At 31.2% G+C, this 20,733-nt stretch overlaps 1 protein-coding gene across 8 annotated transcripts in view; it reads right to left on the reverse strand.

Annotated features, from left to right (window-relative positions):
* The window catches only part of LOC126775071 (dystroglycan 1), a 93,063-nt gene that overhangs the window by 34,932 nt on the left and 37,398 nt on the right, over positions 1 to 20,733 (reverse strand). For 6 of the 8 annotated variants that reach the window (XM_050496807.1, XM_050496811.1, XM_050496810.1 and 3 more), the window contains exon 1: positions 14,740 to 14,896. The exons of the other annotated variants lie outside the window; for them this stretch is intronic. The gene's annotated coding sequence lies outside the window, so the exon portion shown is untranslated. Of the gene's footprint in view, positions 1 to 14,739; positions 14,897 to 20,733 lie in introns of those variants that run through there. 8 annotated transcript variants of the gene reach the window in all.

Genomic DNA, 20,733 nt, shown 5'->3' on the forward strand with positions numbered 1-20,733 from the left:
AAAGTATCATTATTATGTACTGAATAATAATGAAACTTGTTACTTAGTGAGTAACAATTTGAATAATTCAAAATTTCTAAAACAATCTTACATTTTGGCAGAGGAAATTCATATTTTCACGAGTCAAATATTTCGTTATTTAAGTTTACTTATCATAGCAGCCAGAAACTAACATTTAAAAGCTCTTCGCATATTCATTCCGAAACTTTAGTAATTCCCTTTGGTTCTCGCCGCGAGAAATTCACGCTAAAATGTTTTCAACTTGAACTGATCCTGAATGAACTTCTAAATGGCCGCAAAGAAACATTTTACACAATACTTTCGTTTTTATTTTATGAAATTATACATTATTGTCTTTATACTTTTATGTAATATATTTGATTGAATTTTTTACTTTATATATTAAGTTGCTACCCTACCTTAGTTTCGACATCATACGGGTAAAATTAGATTTTTACCTTATGATACACTGTAAGCAAATGTTACTACCAGTATCGAGGCAAGCGATCTATCCGCCCGTATAAGCATACATCCCCCGCACGTCCTAGTTCCTTTATCCACGCATTTATTCGAATATCTTGTATAATAAAAAATGTGATTTATTATTTATAGATAACGTTTGAAATTAATATAGAATTTTATTTTAATAAGGATTAATTTTGTGTATTACACAAATTGAACAGCGATATCGTAAATTTTTTCCCGTTACTTTTAAACAGTAAAATAGTTACAGATAATTTATTGTAAGAAAACCGATATACATTTTTGGTACTGTTCGCTTGAAAAGCGCTCGGACTGACTTTTGTCCGTATATGTCCGACATAAACAAAGACAAAGTATCTTAAAAATAAATAGCATATAATCCTTTTTAACTTTATGCTTTGCCCCTCTTAAACTATAATTTATATAGTTTTAGGACAGTCAATGGTCAAAACAAAAGTTTCATATTAGTATATTTTTGCGATAGTCCGAAAAAAACACACTTTTATAACATAAGTAGGATATTTTTTTTTTATAAATATACAAATGTATTTTTATTTAAGAAATTAATGTTGTCTGGCGATACCGCGGTTTTGATGGTAATACCTATCGTTTCTTTTGGCGGTCCTAATAAAATAAAATAAAATAACGCTATTTGCCGGGCATTAGCTAGTATGTAATGATATACAATCGACGTCTCTTCTATTACACTTTTAAAGCCATTACTGATTATTGTATCGCATGTTTGTAAAAACAAAAATGACTCGTCAAGTCGACAACTAAGTTTACTATATGAGATCATAATAACTGTGAATCATGAACCGTATGAAACATTACGCATATCAATTTTATGAAGAAAAGAACAAAACTTTATACTTTATGATATTAAATTTTAATTTTTCTTATTTTGCTAACCGCAATGATGCCATTGTTTTAAATAATGACTCTTTTTATCAAAAATAAATATTATGGAATAACAAATTTAGTTCTATAAAAACGATATATATATTTAAGTTGCAATTCACTTTCAGATAATTGATACTTTCAAAGTTGATCTATTTCATTTTATTGTAGTCAAAAAAATGCTAAGAATTGTATTGAAATCTAACTGTCATCAATATTTATAAAAGATTATCGGAGATATCTGTCTGTTTGTTGCTTATTACGTTAAGTAATAAACGATGATAATTGAAGCGATTGTAATGAAATTTACATGAAAGGCCTCTTCTTTTGTGGAGTAGATTTGGAGTTTATTTCACTACGCTACTCCAATGCGGTTTGGTGGATACTCATGTGGGTGTTTTTTTTTTCATAGCCGAGCATGAGATCTATTAAAAACACAAATTAAACACATGATAACTTCGGTAAAGATTCATGTCTTCTAGCTAAAGGGTCATCTTCGCTTTAATGTAATCTAGGCTATAAATAAATAATTCCTTAAAACTTGCGCTATCAAATAATTAGAGGACTTTTGAATATACGTGTGGCTCGTGAAATACTACATACTTAGGACAACTTTCATATGAATAATTTGTCAAATTAGACCAGCTTGACAACAACTGGCTTCCTACGAGAGGGATGATGATTTAAGAACTGTAATGTTAAAACCTAAACGTGGTCGACCGGAAGCAACCTTTTAATGTTTCAACGGAAGCGTAAAAAAACACGGAACTCATTTGCAATGAACCACAACAAACAACGTCTGACCAGTATCCATGTATATTGTCTCTACTTTACCGAGACTTTTAATTATCGTCAATAAACTGAGTCAAGACTCAAAAACTCTTATGGTCAGCCATTTTTATTTTACTGGTGGTAGGGCTTTGTGCAAGCCCGTCTGGGTAATTAAAAAAAAAAATTACAAATTGAAATATTAAAATTAATATGTCTAATGGTGAAAGTTGCCATACTTATAGGTAACCACGACATCGATATTAGTTTTTATTTATTTATATTACTTTGTTCTTTCATTGTCTAGGTTTGAATCGAGATTTGAAGCCAGCACAGAACCAAATTAGAGCCATACATTCAGTTACAAATTAATGAAATTTTTAACACATTTTCGTACTTATAGTTTTCGATTAGCTTAAAATTATCAAAATTATCAATAAAATATATAGTGTTTAATGTCAAACCCATATTGATTTCCAAGTCAAATAGTTCGATTTGTTTAACCGTTGAAATGTTAGAACGATCGATTTTTTCTTACAGCGGCTTAATTGGGTCGTAAATCGATAGCAGCCGTTACTGAAATTAATTTAAGTGCCAATTTGAAATTGATTGAAATGGGGGATGTTATGGAGCGTGTCACTGGTTTTGTAGACGACCGTTTTTATTGTTATTTGACAATAACGTGAAATATGGAACGAATTAAATTAGAAGAATGATGTATTTTTTATTTATTATCACAATATTTATAAGTAAAATTCAATTTGAAAATACATATTCGATAATTGTAATGAAACCTCCATTACAATTATAGGATAAGGTGTTTAAACGATTTCTACAGCCAAAAGTATAGAACTACATAGTCTTAATAGTATATTGGAATGATCGTTAAATGTTATCAGAATCATATATAATTAGTCAATTAAATAAAATATGCATAATACATCTCAGCACTGTCCCAAAAGGAACTGATGCTCTAATATTTTATACTTGATTAAGAACCTGTTCTCTGTTCTGTTTTATTTTTTGTTTTGAATTTTGAATTCAAAATAAAACTAGTATCTACTCTTACATCAATATGTATCAAACGTTATAAGTCTCACGTAAATGTACGACTCATATCAATCAACTAAACGAAATCCTCAAATTATCAATCAGCTGAAACAACCTGGTCCGTATAAACAACTGAGGCTACATATAGCCCACACAAAGATATCAAACTTCTATCGTACTAAAATAAGCAATAAATCACAATATTAGAACATTTTTAGCACCGAACCTGATGTACTAAATAAAAGTTTAATAGTGCGTGGCAAATTAAGCTATAGGAGCGGTCCAAAATTTCCATTAGCCCACGGTTTCGACACCATCGATTAGTCGCTAGTGAGTTATGGTGTAGAGGTCGTCATATGATGTCATCTGGGCCGGCAGTCAATTGACGCTGCAACGCGACGTTACTTACGCAACTGTATTAATAAATTTACCAGTTAAAATAACTTTCGGTTCGTATAATGTTAAGTTTTTTTTTTATTAATAGTAGGAGGGAAACGAGCAAATAGGCCTTGATGGTTATTATTCGATTTCTCCGTAGACAATGGTAGAACTTATAATGTGTTGCTACCTATGCCTTGGAAGTGAGCTGAACGGAAGCGTGGTATGGGAAACTGAATCTTTGTCGGATACTGATAAAAAATTTATTTACACTTGGGTTCAGTACTTATCCTTTTCCTATCAGACATCTTGGACATTCCATCTATTCGAACGAAGTATTTTGCTTCCTCATTTCTCATACGTTCAGCCAAGATGAGGAATGTCCTTCCGGCGTTTGAGTTTCCTGAGTATTAAAATCCGGGTATATTCAAGGCATAAGTGAATTAAGGCAAGCGCGTTCTATCTTTAAGCTACATCATTACATTCCAGCAGATATGATTGTGTTCAAGCGTAAGCAATATGTATAGTACAAAAAAGTTGAGCACATAATTATAACTGATAGCCTAGCCGTCTCATGATAAAGAGAAGATTCTAAGCTTATATATTCTAAGCTATACACAGGATTATATCACAAGTCTATAGTTGTTATTGTTATAAAAATATTTATATATATTCTTAACACTGTTGTATATATCAGAAGTAAAATAAATATTTAAATAGTTATTATTTGTAAATAAAACAACGAGGTCGAGCTTTAAAAATAAAAAAGAAAGCTTGATAACATCAGAAGTCACTATTCACATATTAGTTTTAGTGTGACCGAGTGAACTTTAAATCACACACATTATTATTATCTACTTGTAAATTTCAAACAGAAACCACGACTAAGATAACGTAATCTTAACCAAGTTTCAATATATCCGATAATCGAGTCTAAGCATATTATTAAAGTTTTAGACCAAATGAATACCTACGTATGCATCATTTAGTACTAATACCATAAATATAAAATGAAAAATAAAGTTTTTTTTCGGTCTACATATGTGGAACGTTTATATTGAAGGGCAAACACAAAAAGAAAAGCGTTTTTTTTTTCTTTTGGACCTTAACTGGCCTACGCAGAATAAGTCAACAGTTTCATCACAATCGGATGATTGGTTTAGCAACGCATAGAGGACAAACATATAAAGATTCCTTTTTATTAAAAAAAAGAAAAATGGTACATATAGATGTATATGTAGAGGCTATCAGATTGATACTTGTTTAATTCTCTCTAGACTATAATCTAATAGTGAAAAGAATCAAAAGTTTCAACAAAATGCCTTGTTTTTTCAGGCATTATTAATATTCATAGTTTCCTCTCCTATTAAATGTTAGATTATTCTAACGGGCCAGTCAGTTCATGCAACTAGCAGCTTTGACATCACTAGCTACCTAGCATACCATCTAGCTATTTTCATATTCAAAGTTCACGCAAAAAGCGCGTGTGAATATCATACAAATTGTAAATGCATACTTACACGTTACACGTAACGTTTGCTTTAAAGAAAAATGTATATGGGAAAAAAGGTTGAAATGTTTTCAAAAACGACCTTCACGTTGGACATTTCTAATTTTTTATTAACACAAATACTTCGCGTTTTAAAACTCGAAACGTGGTGAATACGTCAATTGATTAATCAGATACAATTGTTGCGTGACAGATCTATACAATGACAATATATTTACATAGATGAAATAATGTATAGATGAAATAGCAACGTCCTCTCGCTTTTACATATGTACGTTACAAATACTTTCTTACATTGAATAACATAATCATGTAATATGACGTTAAATAATTACACAATAATCTTACTATGAAATGAACCGTAAGTTTTCATAATATTATTATGTTGCTATTCCGGGTTGACTTACGTCGAAGAATACATCGCGGTGTGCTGGCAAATTTTCGGGAACACTATGGTTACCATCAACAAGGAACTCACGCTTCGAAATATATTCTAATAACAATATTAATAGTAAATAAAATAGTTAAATCTAGCTTATTGACGTATTTGCACGATATACTAGTAAAAAAAAAAAGAAAGAAACATTATTGTAAATGAGGTTTAAAGGGAACTTTTATATGGAGTTAGTTTTTTTAAACATTTTTATTTTAAAAGAAAAAAGTTTTAAGTAGTCATCATATCATCAAGGTTCATCCATATTTTGCATTAAAGTAAACATTTTATCTTATAAAAAAAATTAAAGTTTTAACCTAATGAAGTATCAGCAGTGCTCTTCTGTAAGAACTCACTTCATATTTTATTTTTGAAATGTTAAAACCGACATAAGGTGATACGCTATTTTGATGCGTGTATTCTTTTTAATATTATAATAATTATAGTCAATGTCGCATATCACTTTCTGACATCCACGAATGTGTTCTGAATTGAGTTTCGGGTTTGCTCTTATAGAAAAAGCTTTACTGTTCAAACACATACGACACAAGCATTATAAAATTTATTTACATTAAGGACTAGTAAATAGAAATCAAACTTAAAAATAGCTACTATACAAATCATGAACACGTTGTATTGTGAAAGAATGCTAGCAACATTTTCCCGTTGAATCGTAATTTCGATTCTCTGGACAAAAAATGACCCAGCCCTGTCATCAGTGGAGGCAATAAGAATAAGTGTTACACGTTTAATAAAGATTTTTCACTATAATTCCAAGGTCCAACTGTTTCAAGTCATTGTAATGAATAATGAAAGAAAACAGCACGCATACCCGATAATTTTCATAGCACTTACTTGGTTGAGTTTTAATACATTCTTATTGAATTCATAATAAATATTAATAGACTTTAATGTTTATTGAAAGACTTTTTGTTTAAAACGAAGTATAAATAAATGGGAAGGAACATATTACACGTATATTTTATAGCACTAAATTGAATTTTGCAGCTTCCTCATATTCCATTTATTAATGTGTTGTAAATACGTGAATTGAATTAAACTTGATCGTGAATTTATTTCCGTATGCCTTATCTTTGAAGGTTTGTAAGGATGTACGCGAATACCCTTCAATATTCCTAAAAAAATGTATGTAAATGAATACGAATTTAATTAGCTATTAAACGCAACTTTTGCCTATTCAGATATAAAATTATTGAAATTTATTCAATTAAAAAATATAACCCTCTTAGGAAAGGTAGGCAACCTTACCTTAGGAACGTGAGATCATTCACCTCAGACTAAATGAGTTATTCGATGGTAAGTTTTCACCGCGCTCATAGTTATTGGCAATACAAGAAGCTTGACTAACATTCTTACTTAGATGTAAACAAAGCGAAACATGGCAATGCGAGGCCGGTATTGATGGTAGAAAACTGACTAATCCATATAACCACTAACTGACTATCCAGGCCCTCGCCTGGGTATTAACGATGAACAATACCCTAAGGCAGTTAAAGCACCTTTATTGTATTACTAGTAGCCCGCCCGACTTCGTTCGTGTTGAACAATTATTATCTATCTTAATAAATATTTTAAAGAAAAATTTTTGATACCTTGGGCTACATTTACATACAAATCTAAACACAAATCTCTAATTATTTTGAAAATAAACTGCAGCATATGTCCGGTGAAAGATTTTTTAAAATCGATTTAGTAGTTGTTGAATTCATCCATACAAACAAACATACAAAAATCAAATGTTGTCTCTTTTAATAGTATAGAAGTAGATATATTCAATAACGACGTACCTCATAACAAAATATACAAATTGCCTTTTTTAATATTAAGAATGAATAAATACATTTTACTAAAACGATTTAAAGCACAATCGAAGTGAAAAAATAAATTTCATTTCACACTTACAAATCTGTTACATTATCTGAGATTACGTAAGTCTCTAGGGCACTCGCTTCTGTTCCATTTACGTTTATATCTCTATAAACACAATGTACAAATGCATTATTAAGTGGTAAATTGAAATAGGTTGAATTTACCATCAAATAAAAAGAATACGAGTATTACATGAAGTTCATTCGTAATGAAGACTACCCAGAGCACATACGCACACAGACTTATTTGAGTAGTGAGTTTAGTCAGACTGTCTGGCAACCAACTGACGGTAAGGACCAACCGCCAATAAACATTGGTACCGTAAGAAATATTAACCATCCCTGATATCGTTAACGCGCCACCAAATTTGAGAACTGAGATGTTATGTCCCTTGTGTGTGCCTATCGTAACACTGACTCACGTACTGATAAGTGGGTACTACCTACACAGGTATACTTGCACACAACCCTACCAAAGTTAATTAGCTTTGTCCTTAAATGCCTTTTTAAGTATTTATTAAACTTTTTGAATTAGCGAATGTTATAAGCATTAGTAGAAGCTTGATACAATCTTTGTAATAGTTGTCACGGCATTCATCTATTAGGCTCAAAAGCATATCAGATTAGAAACTGTAATTATACATCGTCGTTAATACATGAGGTTAAACGTATTAGTTAAGCCCATGTATTTAATAAATGTACACGGTTTTTCGAAAATAACCCTGAGGTACAAGTGACGACAGTTTTTGCTCGTAATAGATCGTGAATTCCTCGGCGATATAGGAGCCGAGTGGCGTGGTGGACAAAACATGATGAACCGTCCTAAATTTCTATTTAAAATCGTGATAGGCATTGAAGAAAAAAACTTCCATCGAATGTGTACCTATCGCTTGAAACTCTGATACATGTATACGAATCGTCTCAAAACCTTCTCTTTGAACAAATATGTCTCAGGACTCTGCCCAGCAGTGGTATGTTTTGTTAGCGAAATAATTACGTCTGCAATAATGCTCTGAATACACTTTTCGCTCAAATATAAAAAAAAACCTCTGAGTTTATCAGCTAAATAACAATTTTATAAATTACTTACATTTAAATATTACCGACCTTGTCGAGATATAGGATAAAATATACATAGAATAGGTATAATGATGCTTTAAACCCTAGTAAAAAATAAAAATAAACTAACTACAATGTCGACAAAAGCGACTTATTAGCAGCACAAAATGTAAGTGATAATTTAATTAAGTCACTACTCAAGAATTGTGTGGGAAAATTTAAACAAACCAACAAAGCAGGTATTTACTAATAATAAAATATTTTATATTCTTTCTAGGTATTACTCGGGTGGATTAACAATGTACAAATGAAAATTAAGGACAATATGACTAAATATAAAACTGAAAGAATAATAAGACACGATGGTACACAATACATCAGTGATAGTCAAAGAGGAAATAAATATTTATATTCAAGAGATGGTTTTTGTGTACGTAAACGTGACGTCGATATTACGTCATTGGTTTCGAGTGCAGAGTTAATTCATCTGAGTGTTAGTTATCCAGCTTCTTTTAATGGTGTAAAAGATTGTTCGTGAAAGATCTTTTAAGGAATAAGCCTGATCTGTGCACATTTTTTTACTGTTATAATCTCGTGTGATGCCTGCCTAGTTGGTCTGGTGGCTAGCTTATTACACGAATAAAATCGGTCGCCATGGGAAGGGCCATTCATGCGGTATATCGACAAGATTCCGTAACGTCTCCGATCTGTACTTAAGACGACCGTCGCAATGGTTTTAGTAGGTAAGAATCCCACATACACGAGTTTCCTTCCCCAGGGGCCCGGGGAACTTTCTGAAAGTTCCAGTGCGTAAAAAAAAGCTTAGATGCCTGTAGATGTGAGTTCATGGTTTTAAGCCCTGGGACGGACCAATAAAAAGCTATTGAGTGTTTTGGTGACGAAATTCTCATTAGCAGTACGAAGTTTGAAAGTCGGCAATATTAACACTCCGTGAAAGTACGTAATGCCGTTGGTCCTGCGTCTGAACTCGTTCCGGTCGTGTTGGATTTCCGTCCCATCGGATTATGAGAGTTGAATAGCGAGTGCAAAATCTACATACAAATGATCCATCTCTATACAATATACAGACAAGAAATATATCATTAAATGTACCATACATAAACTACTTATATGGTATAAAGTTCCATGTATATTAGATTCGTTATTTTGGAGTGACATTGTATCAAACAAATCCTTTTTTATTAGTAATCATCATCATCGTGATAAATATTCTTCACTAAAAATAATATTTATTATGACACAGCGAGCGTATTTTCACACGAACATTATTTGAAACAATAGATGTTGTAGATCATTATCCTATCCATTATCTGCTTAAATGACATAATTTTGAACAAGTTTTTCTTTACAGACATTAATTGCGTGAAAAACATTAAGTTAATAATCATATAATTTTTTTTTTATACAATAACAGCTTTTATTTTATGTTAATATAATGATACAAATAATAGTGACAGATATATATTATGTTTTTTATTTCAATAAAAACAAAGTGTATAACGTCGAAAATATTTCGCGCCAAGCTAAAAATATACGTATATAAATAATTACAGTCGAAGCTTTACTCTTGTCAAAATGACTTTTGACCTAAAACATAGATTGAGTTTTGGTTACTTTTATTTATGTAACGTTTGTGATATTAAATGTATCACTGTACAAGCTTCATGCGGTCATGTTATACCCATTTCCTAGATGACATGCTTACATAAATGAAAATGGCACAACCACTAACCTTTCTCATAAATCAAATTAAAGTATTTTTGACTGTTTCCAGACAAAATTATTTTATCCGTACGTAGCATGGCATTCGGAATTTAACTTGTAATATAATATATACAAAATACGATAGCATTACCGAACCCCTATCGATTTCATGCTTCAAGAATTGACATCAACTCAGGATAGATTCGATTTATTCTCGACTGGTAAAGAATCCACAGTAATAGGGTTCAAATAGAAATGTCGTAACACCCGAACTGGCTTCCTTGTAAGGAATCGACAACGACGCTTATTCAGTTTCAAGTGACGAAATTATTGACTATTTATTGCAGGAAATGTTTTGATGTTTTGGGTTTTATATACAATCCTTGAAGTTGGTCAAAAAAATTATAAAACAATTGAAATTTCCATTAGCAGCAACCTTTGTGTATTTGATTTATACATATAGTTAAGGTATTGTTTGTTTTAACGCGCTCATTGACAATGTTAGGAATACCAAAGGCGGTGGTGACAAAGTACCACCAAGTGGTCATCGTCATTCTTCAAACATCTTTAAAATATTAAGCGTAATATATAGATGACAAAAAGTTATACAAGTTTATCCTTATACTGAAGTTTGTTCTTAAAGGCCCCTTGTTGGTAAAAAAAAAAAACAAAATTTAATTCGCATTCTTATTTGCTAACTTCAAAGGAGATTTCCGACACATACTCAGAAAAAGGCACCCCTAGTAAAGAAGGGATTTGTTAAAATTGGATAATGCTTTTTTTCTACTACACGAAGGATATTATTAACATATAAATGCATGAAAAGTTTAAAAAAGTTCGCATATTGTCACACTCAGACATTTAACGGTTACTTAGGTTATATATATAATAAATAAGGAGGCGTCTTTTTTGTAAATCTAAATTATTGAAAAAAATTACAGAGGCAATATACACATAACTTATACCAGAAGATGCAACGCGTTTCGGATAAGGGTTTAGTATATAATATTATTATATAAATATATGCGAATTGAGTTTCATTCGCTTTAAATTCCGACAATTTACGTGAAAAGCATGAGTTTTATATTCTTGTGTCAAAGATAATGATAAATAACGAAATGTTTTGTTAACGTATAACGTTAACTGTCGTAGTCATCATCTTACCTATCTCTGGAATTACCTTTTTTATACTAGCTACCTATCCCGGCTTCGCACACGTAGAATAAGGGTATTGAATCAAATGAAAATAAATAAAATCTTAAGCTTATTACATTATATTGCTTAGACATTAGCTTTAAATAATCAAATTATATTGATTGCAAGAACGTTATTTTAAATTTCCCAAGCCTATTCTCTTAGATAACAAAATGAATAGTCATATAAACAAATGTGATTTTCTTGTTAGACACGAACTTATATATAGATGTATAATAATAATGTCTACATAAATCACAATTATTATCAAACGTTAAAAAACATGAATTACATTATTTTATATGCTTTATTACGATTAACTCTTAAGTGAAGTGAAACAGTTGCGTGTTTAGTTTTTGTCAACATATACTAGAATAATAACAAATAAACATTCAAACATAGAGAAATGTTTCCCTTCACTGAGTAGCAGACTTCGCGACAATGTACCCCTTGAAGTCACTTACAGGAAAACTACAAAGGTGTTGGAGTATACAGTCGGCGACGCGTAAATATATCACGTTAGCATTTAATGTAATACGAGCAAGGACTATAAGACGACGATAATGAGTATGAAGCGAACGGTTCACTGTACATGTCAAAGGTTTTGTTTTGGAGTTGTTTCTGTGTTAGTCTGCACCCCTTTGCACTGAGTGCGTAGTTCGGAGTCTAGTGCTAAGTGCGACGCTGACTACGTACTCATAAATGCCTTGGCAGTTTTCATAGACTTTCTCTCCTTTTACACTATAGTGATATGTCAATATTCGCTTTTTAAAAAAGTCAAACATACCTCAACGTTAAGTTTCTAAATTTACCTTTTGTCACTAGCGTTACTGTATATAGGGGGGGAGGCATGTTATTATATTTAACAATGAATTGAAAATTACAATTTATATTATCGAATTTTTAGGTTGTTAGATGGCTTATAAATCTGCAAATCCCGAAGTCTTATCGAATATTGATCAGAAAGAAATGATCATACATTCATTTTCGAGTAACTATACATATATATATATATATAAGTTTTTTTAATTAAATAAAAAAATATACGTACATGATATTTAATAGTACCAATAGTTGCAGACGGTATACGATTCGAAGCGCATACTTAAGAGTTTTAATGCATAATGATCGTCCATTTATTCAAGCATATCATTCGACTTGTCTGGGTATGTGCGTATCTACAGTAAACATCAATTATTTCATGTCTCAAAACTATGCAATTGAATTCAATGTTTATATAAAATTTTATTGAAATTCAAATGTTACATTATATATTAGTATGGGTCAAACCTTGTATAATATAAATAGAATGTTAAAGTAGTGACAAAACTATAATTACTTAATTTTATTTATTTCAATATATAGTTATATACATACAGATTCAAAAAAAAGTTTTGCATATTATTTGCATATATTAGATTATTGTATGCAGATTGCTACAGAACGATACTTACATATTTAAATATTTTCTATATTGTCAATGTTTGTGTACGACTTATCGCTATAAGATATTTCTCCAAGAAACCTTAGAGTGGGAGTAATATGAATTTATAATTACAGTGGTTTAAGTTCAGAACAAATTATTATTTATCTGATATTTACAGTTAAATAAAAAAAACGAAAAACTTTTGATAGTGTAATATAATTATATTCCCAAATTAAGCATATTGAAAGAAAATGAGCCGTAACTCGAGGTGTTTACTAATAAGCTGAAGAGATAGACAATACTGGTAGTATTATCTATGTATAGTATCTTACTGTAAATATTTGTATGGTTTTCAATGTCATTTATAAAACAAAGCTCACTGTCAAACGTAACAGTGCACAACAGTATACCTAACATTTACTTATAATTATAATAATCATATCTATAACATGTATTACACAAACATTTAAACCGAGGATGATTTTATCAATTAAAAATATAATTTCCATTTTAAAGTGCTTTAAGCATTCGAGTTGCCTTAAGTTTTACTGAATTATGATCGTGAGCTTAGTAAGGCATGGCATAGGGCTCGTCTGGGTATGTATAGTCGACTTCAATTATTTCTTCTGACAGATATTTGTTCATTCATACATGGATAAAATTATGATATTATAGTATGAAATATGTTATTGAAGCTCACTGTACAATCTGAGATTTTGTTGTAGCATTGCATAGTCGAGGCGACAGTGCATGACGACATTGCGTGCCTTTATGGCAACCTAACGTTTTCTACCTAGTATCAAGTTAGGCTTAGTCTATAGCCCAGGTAGTTTATCTCAAAATTTGCATACACACTCACGTTAATATACCTAAACTTCGTTTAATTGACAGCCCATGACGGAATTGCGTGAAACATCTATTCTTCCGTCCCGAGTTATTTTCAACCATTGAACGGTTGAACACGTATTAATTTTTTGTAACACTTTTATGGTTAAATGCATTTCAGTTAATTTTTTTTTTCGATTATATACTTTATGTCGACTTAAAAGTAAAAACAGAAAATGTAAGTTTCCGTGCTGTCGTTCATCATCAAATATACCGGTATAGTTTTTTTTGTGTATAATGTATATAAACAATATTATATTATAAAAAAATAGCAAATAACTACCAATAATAATTGTATTACTCACTCTGCCAACTTTCTTCTAACATAATATTTAATTTTGTTTTCAAGAAACATAAAAATAAGTAATTGGTTCAATTAGTTGTATGTGTTTAATTCACAAACATAATAGTATGATATAACTTTGTAAATTGCGCTCACATCGTTGATAATGTCAAGTTCAAAAGATTAAAGAAAATAGCTATTAAAATGTACATTGACCTCTGATAATATCCTATTGTTACATTCTTACTGACAATTTATTCTTTAAAAACTAATTACAGTAAAGAAAAAATATATAATTCGATTAATTTACTTATTGTATAACTAAAATGACTTAAAAAATATAGAATATGGAAACATGTATTTAAAATTGAATGAAACAAAAATTGTTATGACAATCACCATTATAGTATAGTAGTTGCTAAGGATATGAGTAAGATGGCTACAAAATTTTTAAATTACATCTCTCGGATTGAGTCTCGGTTCGGCCCCCAGGCGTTTGCTTCCCTTCTAATAATGTACGATGAAATAGGAGACTTCTCAGTGCGTGAATTTTATTAGGGGCACGAATCAATAGACGACCAAATGTACCCCAAAATTATTATAGAAACAATAAATTTTTATTAATGTGACGTATGATATTGTATGATAAATTGGTTTAAATTGATACATTACCATTACTTTCGTCTGGTTTGGTTAAAAAACATTAATCATTTTAAATAACTGTACAAATGAAAGACGATATCAAATTTTACGTACCGTTGATTTTTGCATAAATTTCAGCATAGATATTCGTTTTCAAATAACACAACACAGTAAAATCCGAATTTTTGTGGTATAAAATGTCTGCGACACTTGAATCGGCGTTCGGTGTGAGCCGCGGTAAAACAGAAACGGTCCGACGCGATTGAAGCGAGGAAGGCGACTGCACTCCGATGACAATCTGAGCCCCCCGCTCCTCGTACGCACTCCTCTTTCCCCAGAGATCAGCTGAGTTCTAATTATTACTATTAATACTCACATAATATAATATCATAGTCATCATTATAATGGATTAACATCGACAAATTTGTAACACTTAATACACTTCCAAGGATTTAGTACTTATTTTAGTATGTTTTCAATTACTTAATTGAAACAAAACGGAAAAGTAAAATGTTATTATGCCTATTGTTTTTTTTTCCAGTTATATCGTAAATTAGGCGTTATTCTAGAAACTCTAAGTATCGGATGAAAGAATATTGACAGATTATGTGTTATGTATTTAGTAAGATACATATGAATATATAAATTTAAATTTGCTTAGAATCTTAATATTTCAAGAGAAAATTTACATCTTTCTGAAGCGGCACACGATTGCATTGTTTTAATGATAGCTAGATGTCAAAGTATTTTTATTTCTGGTCATAAATCTCTCTGGGTATTCTTGTACTATCACCACAGGCATATTTAGTGGGTTATTCTTTTAATACAATCAATCACTGTCTCGCAATAAAGACTCGTCCCTTCCAATATAAAACCATTTGACTGCTAATACTTTTGTTCTATTTCTAGAAATCAAGGTTAAACATAGTTAATAGTGCACGCCTTAGAATATAATGCTACCTATTCCGCAGAATCTATCTATCTATCTTGGTATTTTATGATAATTTATTTCCAATATGTTAGCTATACAGTTTTGTAAAAGACACAATTTGTAAAGGAGCAGACTCCGGAGCTGGTTAATAAATTAAAAAGAAACATCTATGGAATGTAATAATTCATTAGTGGCCGAAATGAAACTCGATTCGTAAAGTACATCTTAAGATGTTTTCGAAGAGGAAGCGACGATCCAAGACTGTCACGCGAACAAGCGTGGCCAGCCGAAGAAACGGCTTCTTCAAACAATAGTCAATCAAATAAATCTAAGTTTGTTTATTAAACTATTTGATTTAAAGATAGATTACGAAAAAGTTCGTCTCGCCCAGCAAATGTTATCGTTATATTTATTAAAAATATTATCCTCATTTAAAATAACATCTACATTTACTTAACCACAATGATCAGTTTAACTTATTAATAAGGTATTTAAATAAAGATTCTTGTGTCGTAGATAGGTGACCGCTTACCATCAGGTGGCCCATATGCTCGTCCGCCTACCTATTCTATATAAAAAAACTTATCAAGTTTACTTACCAATACGAAATCTCTTCAGAGCAGCAAATAAAATAAAATTCAAAACATTAAATGGTCTAACTACTAACGTGGCCCTATTCCGAGCAAGGGAAGGAGCTAGCACGTAAGTAATATATTCAGTGCACAGTGATTACAGAAAGTAACAAACGGTCCCTGGCGACAGCCCGAGTGAAATTACGGAGCGAGAGACGACGAAGCTTTTCATTATCAACTTGGAAATTTAGGTCAGACAAGCAAAAGCAAACAAGACGCGAAGGTATTGCCTGACGAAATTTTTGTTACATTGAGTTTTATTACAGAGTCATAATGATTAAAGTATAAGCCAAAAACTTTTTGTACAGATGAATGTTTTCTCTGAAATTTGAAACTTACAAATGAATATAAAATAGAATAAATATTTTGGATCTAAACATAACGTCAAAGGAAACGAAAATAATTCTAACGATAATAGCTTCGCAATTTTATTTAAATCTGCTAATGCGAGGGGAAAAAGCGTAAAGATTAAAAATAAATAGAAATGCGAGCCGAGATTACTGCTGACAAAGAACTAACAGAACTTTGCAGTACTAGTACGCAACAGGTCGTAAATGTTGCGGTCACAACTGAAATTACATAGCTTTGTTTTCTTAATACGTAATTCAATAGTTTACATTGAGACGGATAACGGTTCACCAGGACACTATGGCTATATAAGCTAAATAGAACCGACTTTACCAAACACTCGCTTATAACTTTTTTTTTTTTACAAATAACTGCGCATTAGAATCGTATATGTATATTTTTATTTTTTTACGTGATTTTTACTAATATAAATATATATTTTTTTTATAGAATAGGAAGGCGGACGAGCATATGGGCCACCTGATGGTAAGTGGTCACCAAACGCCCTTAGACATTGGCATTGTAAGAAATGTCAACCATCGCTTATAGCCAATGCGCCACCAACCTTGGGAACTAAGATTTTATGTCCCTTGTGCCTGTAATTACACTGGCTCACTCACCCTTCAAACCGGAACACAACAATATCAAGTATTGCTGTTTTGCGGTAGAATATCTGATGAGTGGGTGGTACCTACCCAGACGAGCTTGCACAAAGCCCTACCACCAGTAAATAATAACCTAATAAACCAATTCACTATAATTATCCTAAGATTTCTCTTGTTAACATTGTATAATATAATTCATTAAGTTTAAAATAACATCAAAAGGATGAAAAGACCAAGTATCTGTTTGATTTAAAATCATTTCATAATATGAGAAAGAAGATAGTATTGATGTTTTCATTAAATAGACTGGAACTCAATGTTGATTTGTAAGCGCGATATCTGCAGATTAATTGATCCGGCTTCGTTTTGCCGTTCTAGCAACTGAATCAGATCAGCATTATAACAATAGACGCCAATATGGCGCGACCTGATTGTGCAGGAACTATTAAATTGCATATTATTTAAGAGTCGGACAATTAAAACGTGGATACTTAAATAAAAAAACTTGCATGTTGTGCCTTAGATATTCCGTATAATATAAACGAGTTATATTACTTTTTAATTATACATTGTGGTGTTGTTTATGTAAGGAACAGTGCTAATAGTATTAATTTAATGTTATGTAAACCTTGCTAAGATATAAGTAATTGTTGTTACATATTGGATAATCTAAATAAGATGAATCACAGACTAGGATGGAATCATTTATTCTTGTCTTATAAATAATGCAAAACGAATAAGAATGAATCTTGGAAAACCAAAAATTCGACTGTTTTTAATTCGCTATTCATTTCAATTAACTCACGCAAAACTAACTTTTAATAAATAATGATTTGATACAAACTTCATGTATATTTTAAAAGCCGAAATTTGGTAGATACTTGCCTTTCACACCGAGGGTTGTGGGTTCGATTCCCGCCCAGGACAGACATTTGTGTGCATGAACATGTCTGTTTGTCCTGAGTCTGGTGTAATTATCTATATAAGTATGTATTTACAAAAGAAAAGTAGTATATGTGGTATATCAGTTGTCTGGTTTCCATAGCATAAGTTTTGCACAAGCTTAATTTGGGATCAGATGGCCGTGTGTGAAAAATGTCCCTATAAATAGTAATTTTATTTACATTTTCATTGTTACCACTCTGTCTATATTAGTCAAGATGCAGCTGCTATTATTTGATATACACATCATTTGAGTTACCTATCCCAATGCGATTTTGAACGAGTTTTGTTTATAAGTACGTTTATGAGACAATAAGATAAAATATCTTTATAAAACAAATCTAAAATTCTAGACAGCACGTGGTACATTAACTGAAACTAATAAAGTTTTTTATTTTGAGTAGAACAGAATCCGAAGAAAATTGTAAATTAATTAAATTTCAATTGGCTAAGCTGTGAAGTCCTTTGCGAAGTTTTCCAATCACGGTATCCAGGATTACTGAAGTTAGACTAGATTTAAATAAAATAGCATTAGAGGAGACATTGAATTTTACTGTTGAGTGAAAGCATGAAAGTAACCAATCCATTATTTCAAAATTGGAGCTGAAGCCTTATTACAACAAGAGAAACTTTTTTCGCCGGGAGCTAAATCAATACTCGTGGGGTAACCAAAAGCGGACGACCTCTGAAGTTAGAATAAATTATATAAGACTTTTGTTTAGTTTATATTTTCAACATTAGAGTAGTATTTTATATTATGATTTTTAACATGTAATGAAACTGTAACATTCCGGAAAAACTACAGAATCTGTTACTTACATGTATAATCGTTTGTACCATGTTTGTTAACACGACAAACTACTGCTGAGTCCGAAATTTGCAATATAGCTTTATTTTTTAATGTAAGTAGTATTTTTTGCATGAGTAGTAAATGAAACTTGTATAATTGGGAAGGTGTTTGTTGCATAGATGCTTTCTTACAAATTGGCCGACTTCCGCCCAAAATAAATGGATGAATGTCAATTACATGCAATACTAAAGATTATGACGTAACAATGAATATAAAAGATAATTATCGGTCCAGTGGCCAATGATATAAGAAAATGTAGTCATTTCTGTATTTGTTTCTGAGCTTTTGTTTCATAAAATTTATATTTAAAGTCTTAAATATCGAACCCTAACATCTGGATGGTCGTAGCAATATTTCTATTCGGAATCAGATTTAAATTTTATGAAGCAATATAGTCTATTCTATATGTAGTTTTCATAAATAGTTCTGGAAAGTTCTAGGTCAATCAATAGATTTATCCTAGATGTATTCAAAGTTTATGTCTTATCGTGGAATACTTACAATATGATAAATATGATATCTAATTACAATCATGTCTTTATCTTTGTTTGTTTTCGTTGAAATAATAAAAACTGATATCTGAATTATCTCAATGAAAGAATTCACCGTATTTATTTAATTATGCTGAATTAATTATAAAAGTATCTAAAAAATATATACAACCCAGACAATAAAAAAGTCCTAAAACAACATTCGGCGAGTGCCCTTTTTACTAATAAATAAATAAAATTACGCTACTGTAACTGGACAACGATAATGTAAGTAACTTTACACGTATAAAATCATCGAAAGGTCGAATTGTGTTGAATTAAATATAGAATCTATTGAAAGTTACGATATACGCATGCAGATACGAGAAATGTTATTTATATATCTCTGAAAATCTGATTCATCCTGTGATGCACATAGAAACAGGTCAACGTCTTCTGTCAGAAATAGAACGCGTTGGTCGTGCTCCTGGCCCATGTCTTTCGACGCTCACCCTAACAATTCGTTTCGACATGTCGTTAACATGTCAACGGTTATCAATATAACGTAGATTAATATTGTTTACTTCTCAAATATGCTTCTCATTTCTTTTGAAGGTATTTTTTTTTCAATATTTTAGATTGAATCTCACCTAGTTCGAGTGTTGCAGCTAACAAGCTAACCTTTTTATTATGGAATTTCAGGTCGTCGACCGTCGACCTATTTTAACACAATAAATGGGTGATAACCGTCAGCTCGTCAAGCTATTTTCTTCTAACAATGTAATACTTTCATTCTTTCGTATGAATATACAAAGTTTGTTTGTGTTACGACCTTTTAGCTGGAAGACGTTCGTTTTAAGTGTTATGTAGGGATCAAAGTTGTAGATTTATGTTTCGTAGTATTCTCGATCTATACAAATATAAACATTTATTTAGCCGTCTTTAACGATTGGATTTAAAGAAACTACATAAGTATATAAATTTAATAAAGTCGAGATGTAAGCCATCCAGATAAAACATGAATATTAATCGGGTTAATTATTAATGAAGATTGCGGGTTCAAACTCGGATAAGCACCACTGAGTTTTTATGTGTTTATAATTCATGTCGTGCTCGGCACTGAAGGAATATCGCGAGGAAACCAACTTTCACTTGCGAAGTGATGGAATAAGCTTAAAACTTTTACCTCAAGAGAAGAGAAGACCTCAGCACAGCAGTGGGATATTTAGTGTATGTTATGTTACTTATTATAAATCAGTTGAGTTGTCATGGCGCCAACCGTGTTATCATATTATATAGTTTTCACTGAACAATAAAATTATGCTAAATT

Source organism: Nymphalis io, chromosome 17, assembly GCF_905147045.1.
Source record: "Nymphalis io chromosome 17, ilAglIoxx1.1, whole genome shotgun sequence".
NCBI classification, from domain to species: Eukaryota; Metazoa; Arthropoda; class Insecta; order Lepidoptera; family Nymphalidae; genus Nymphalis; species Nymphalis io.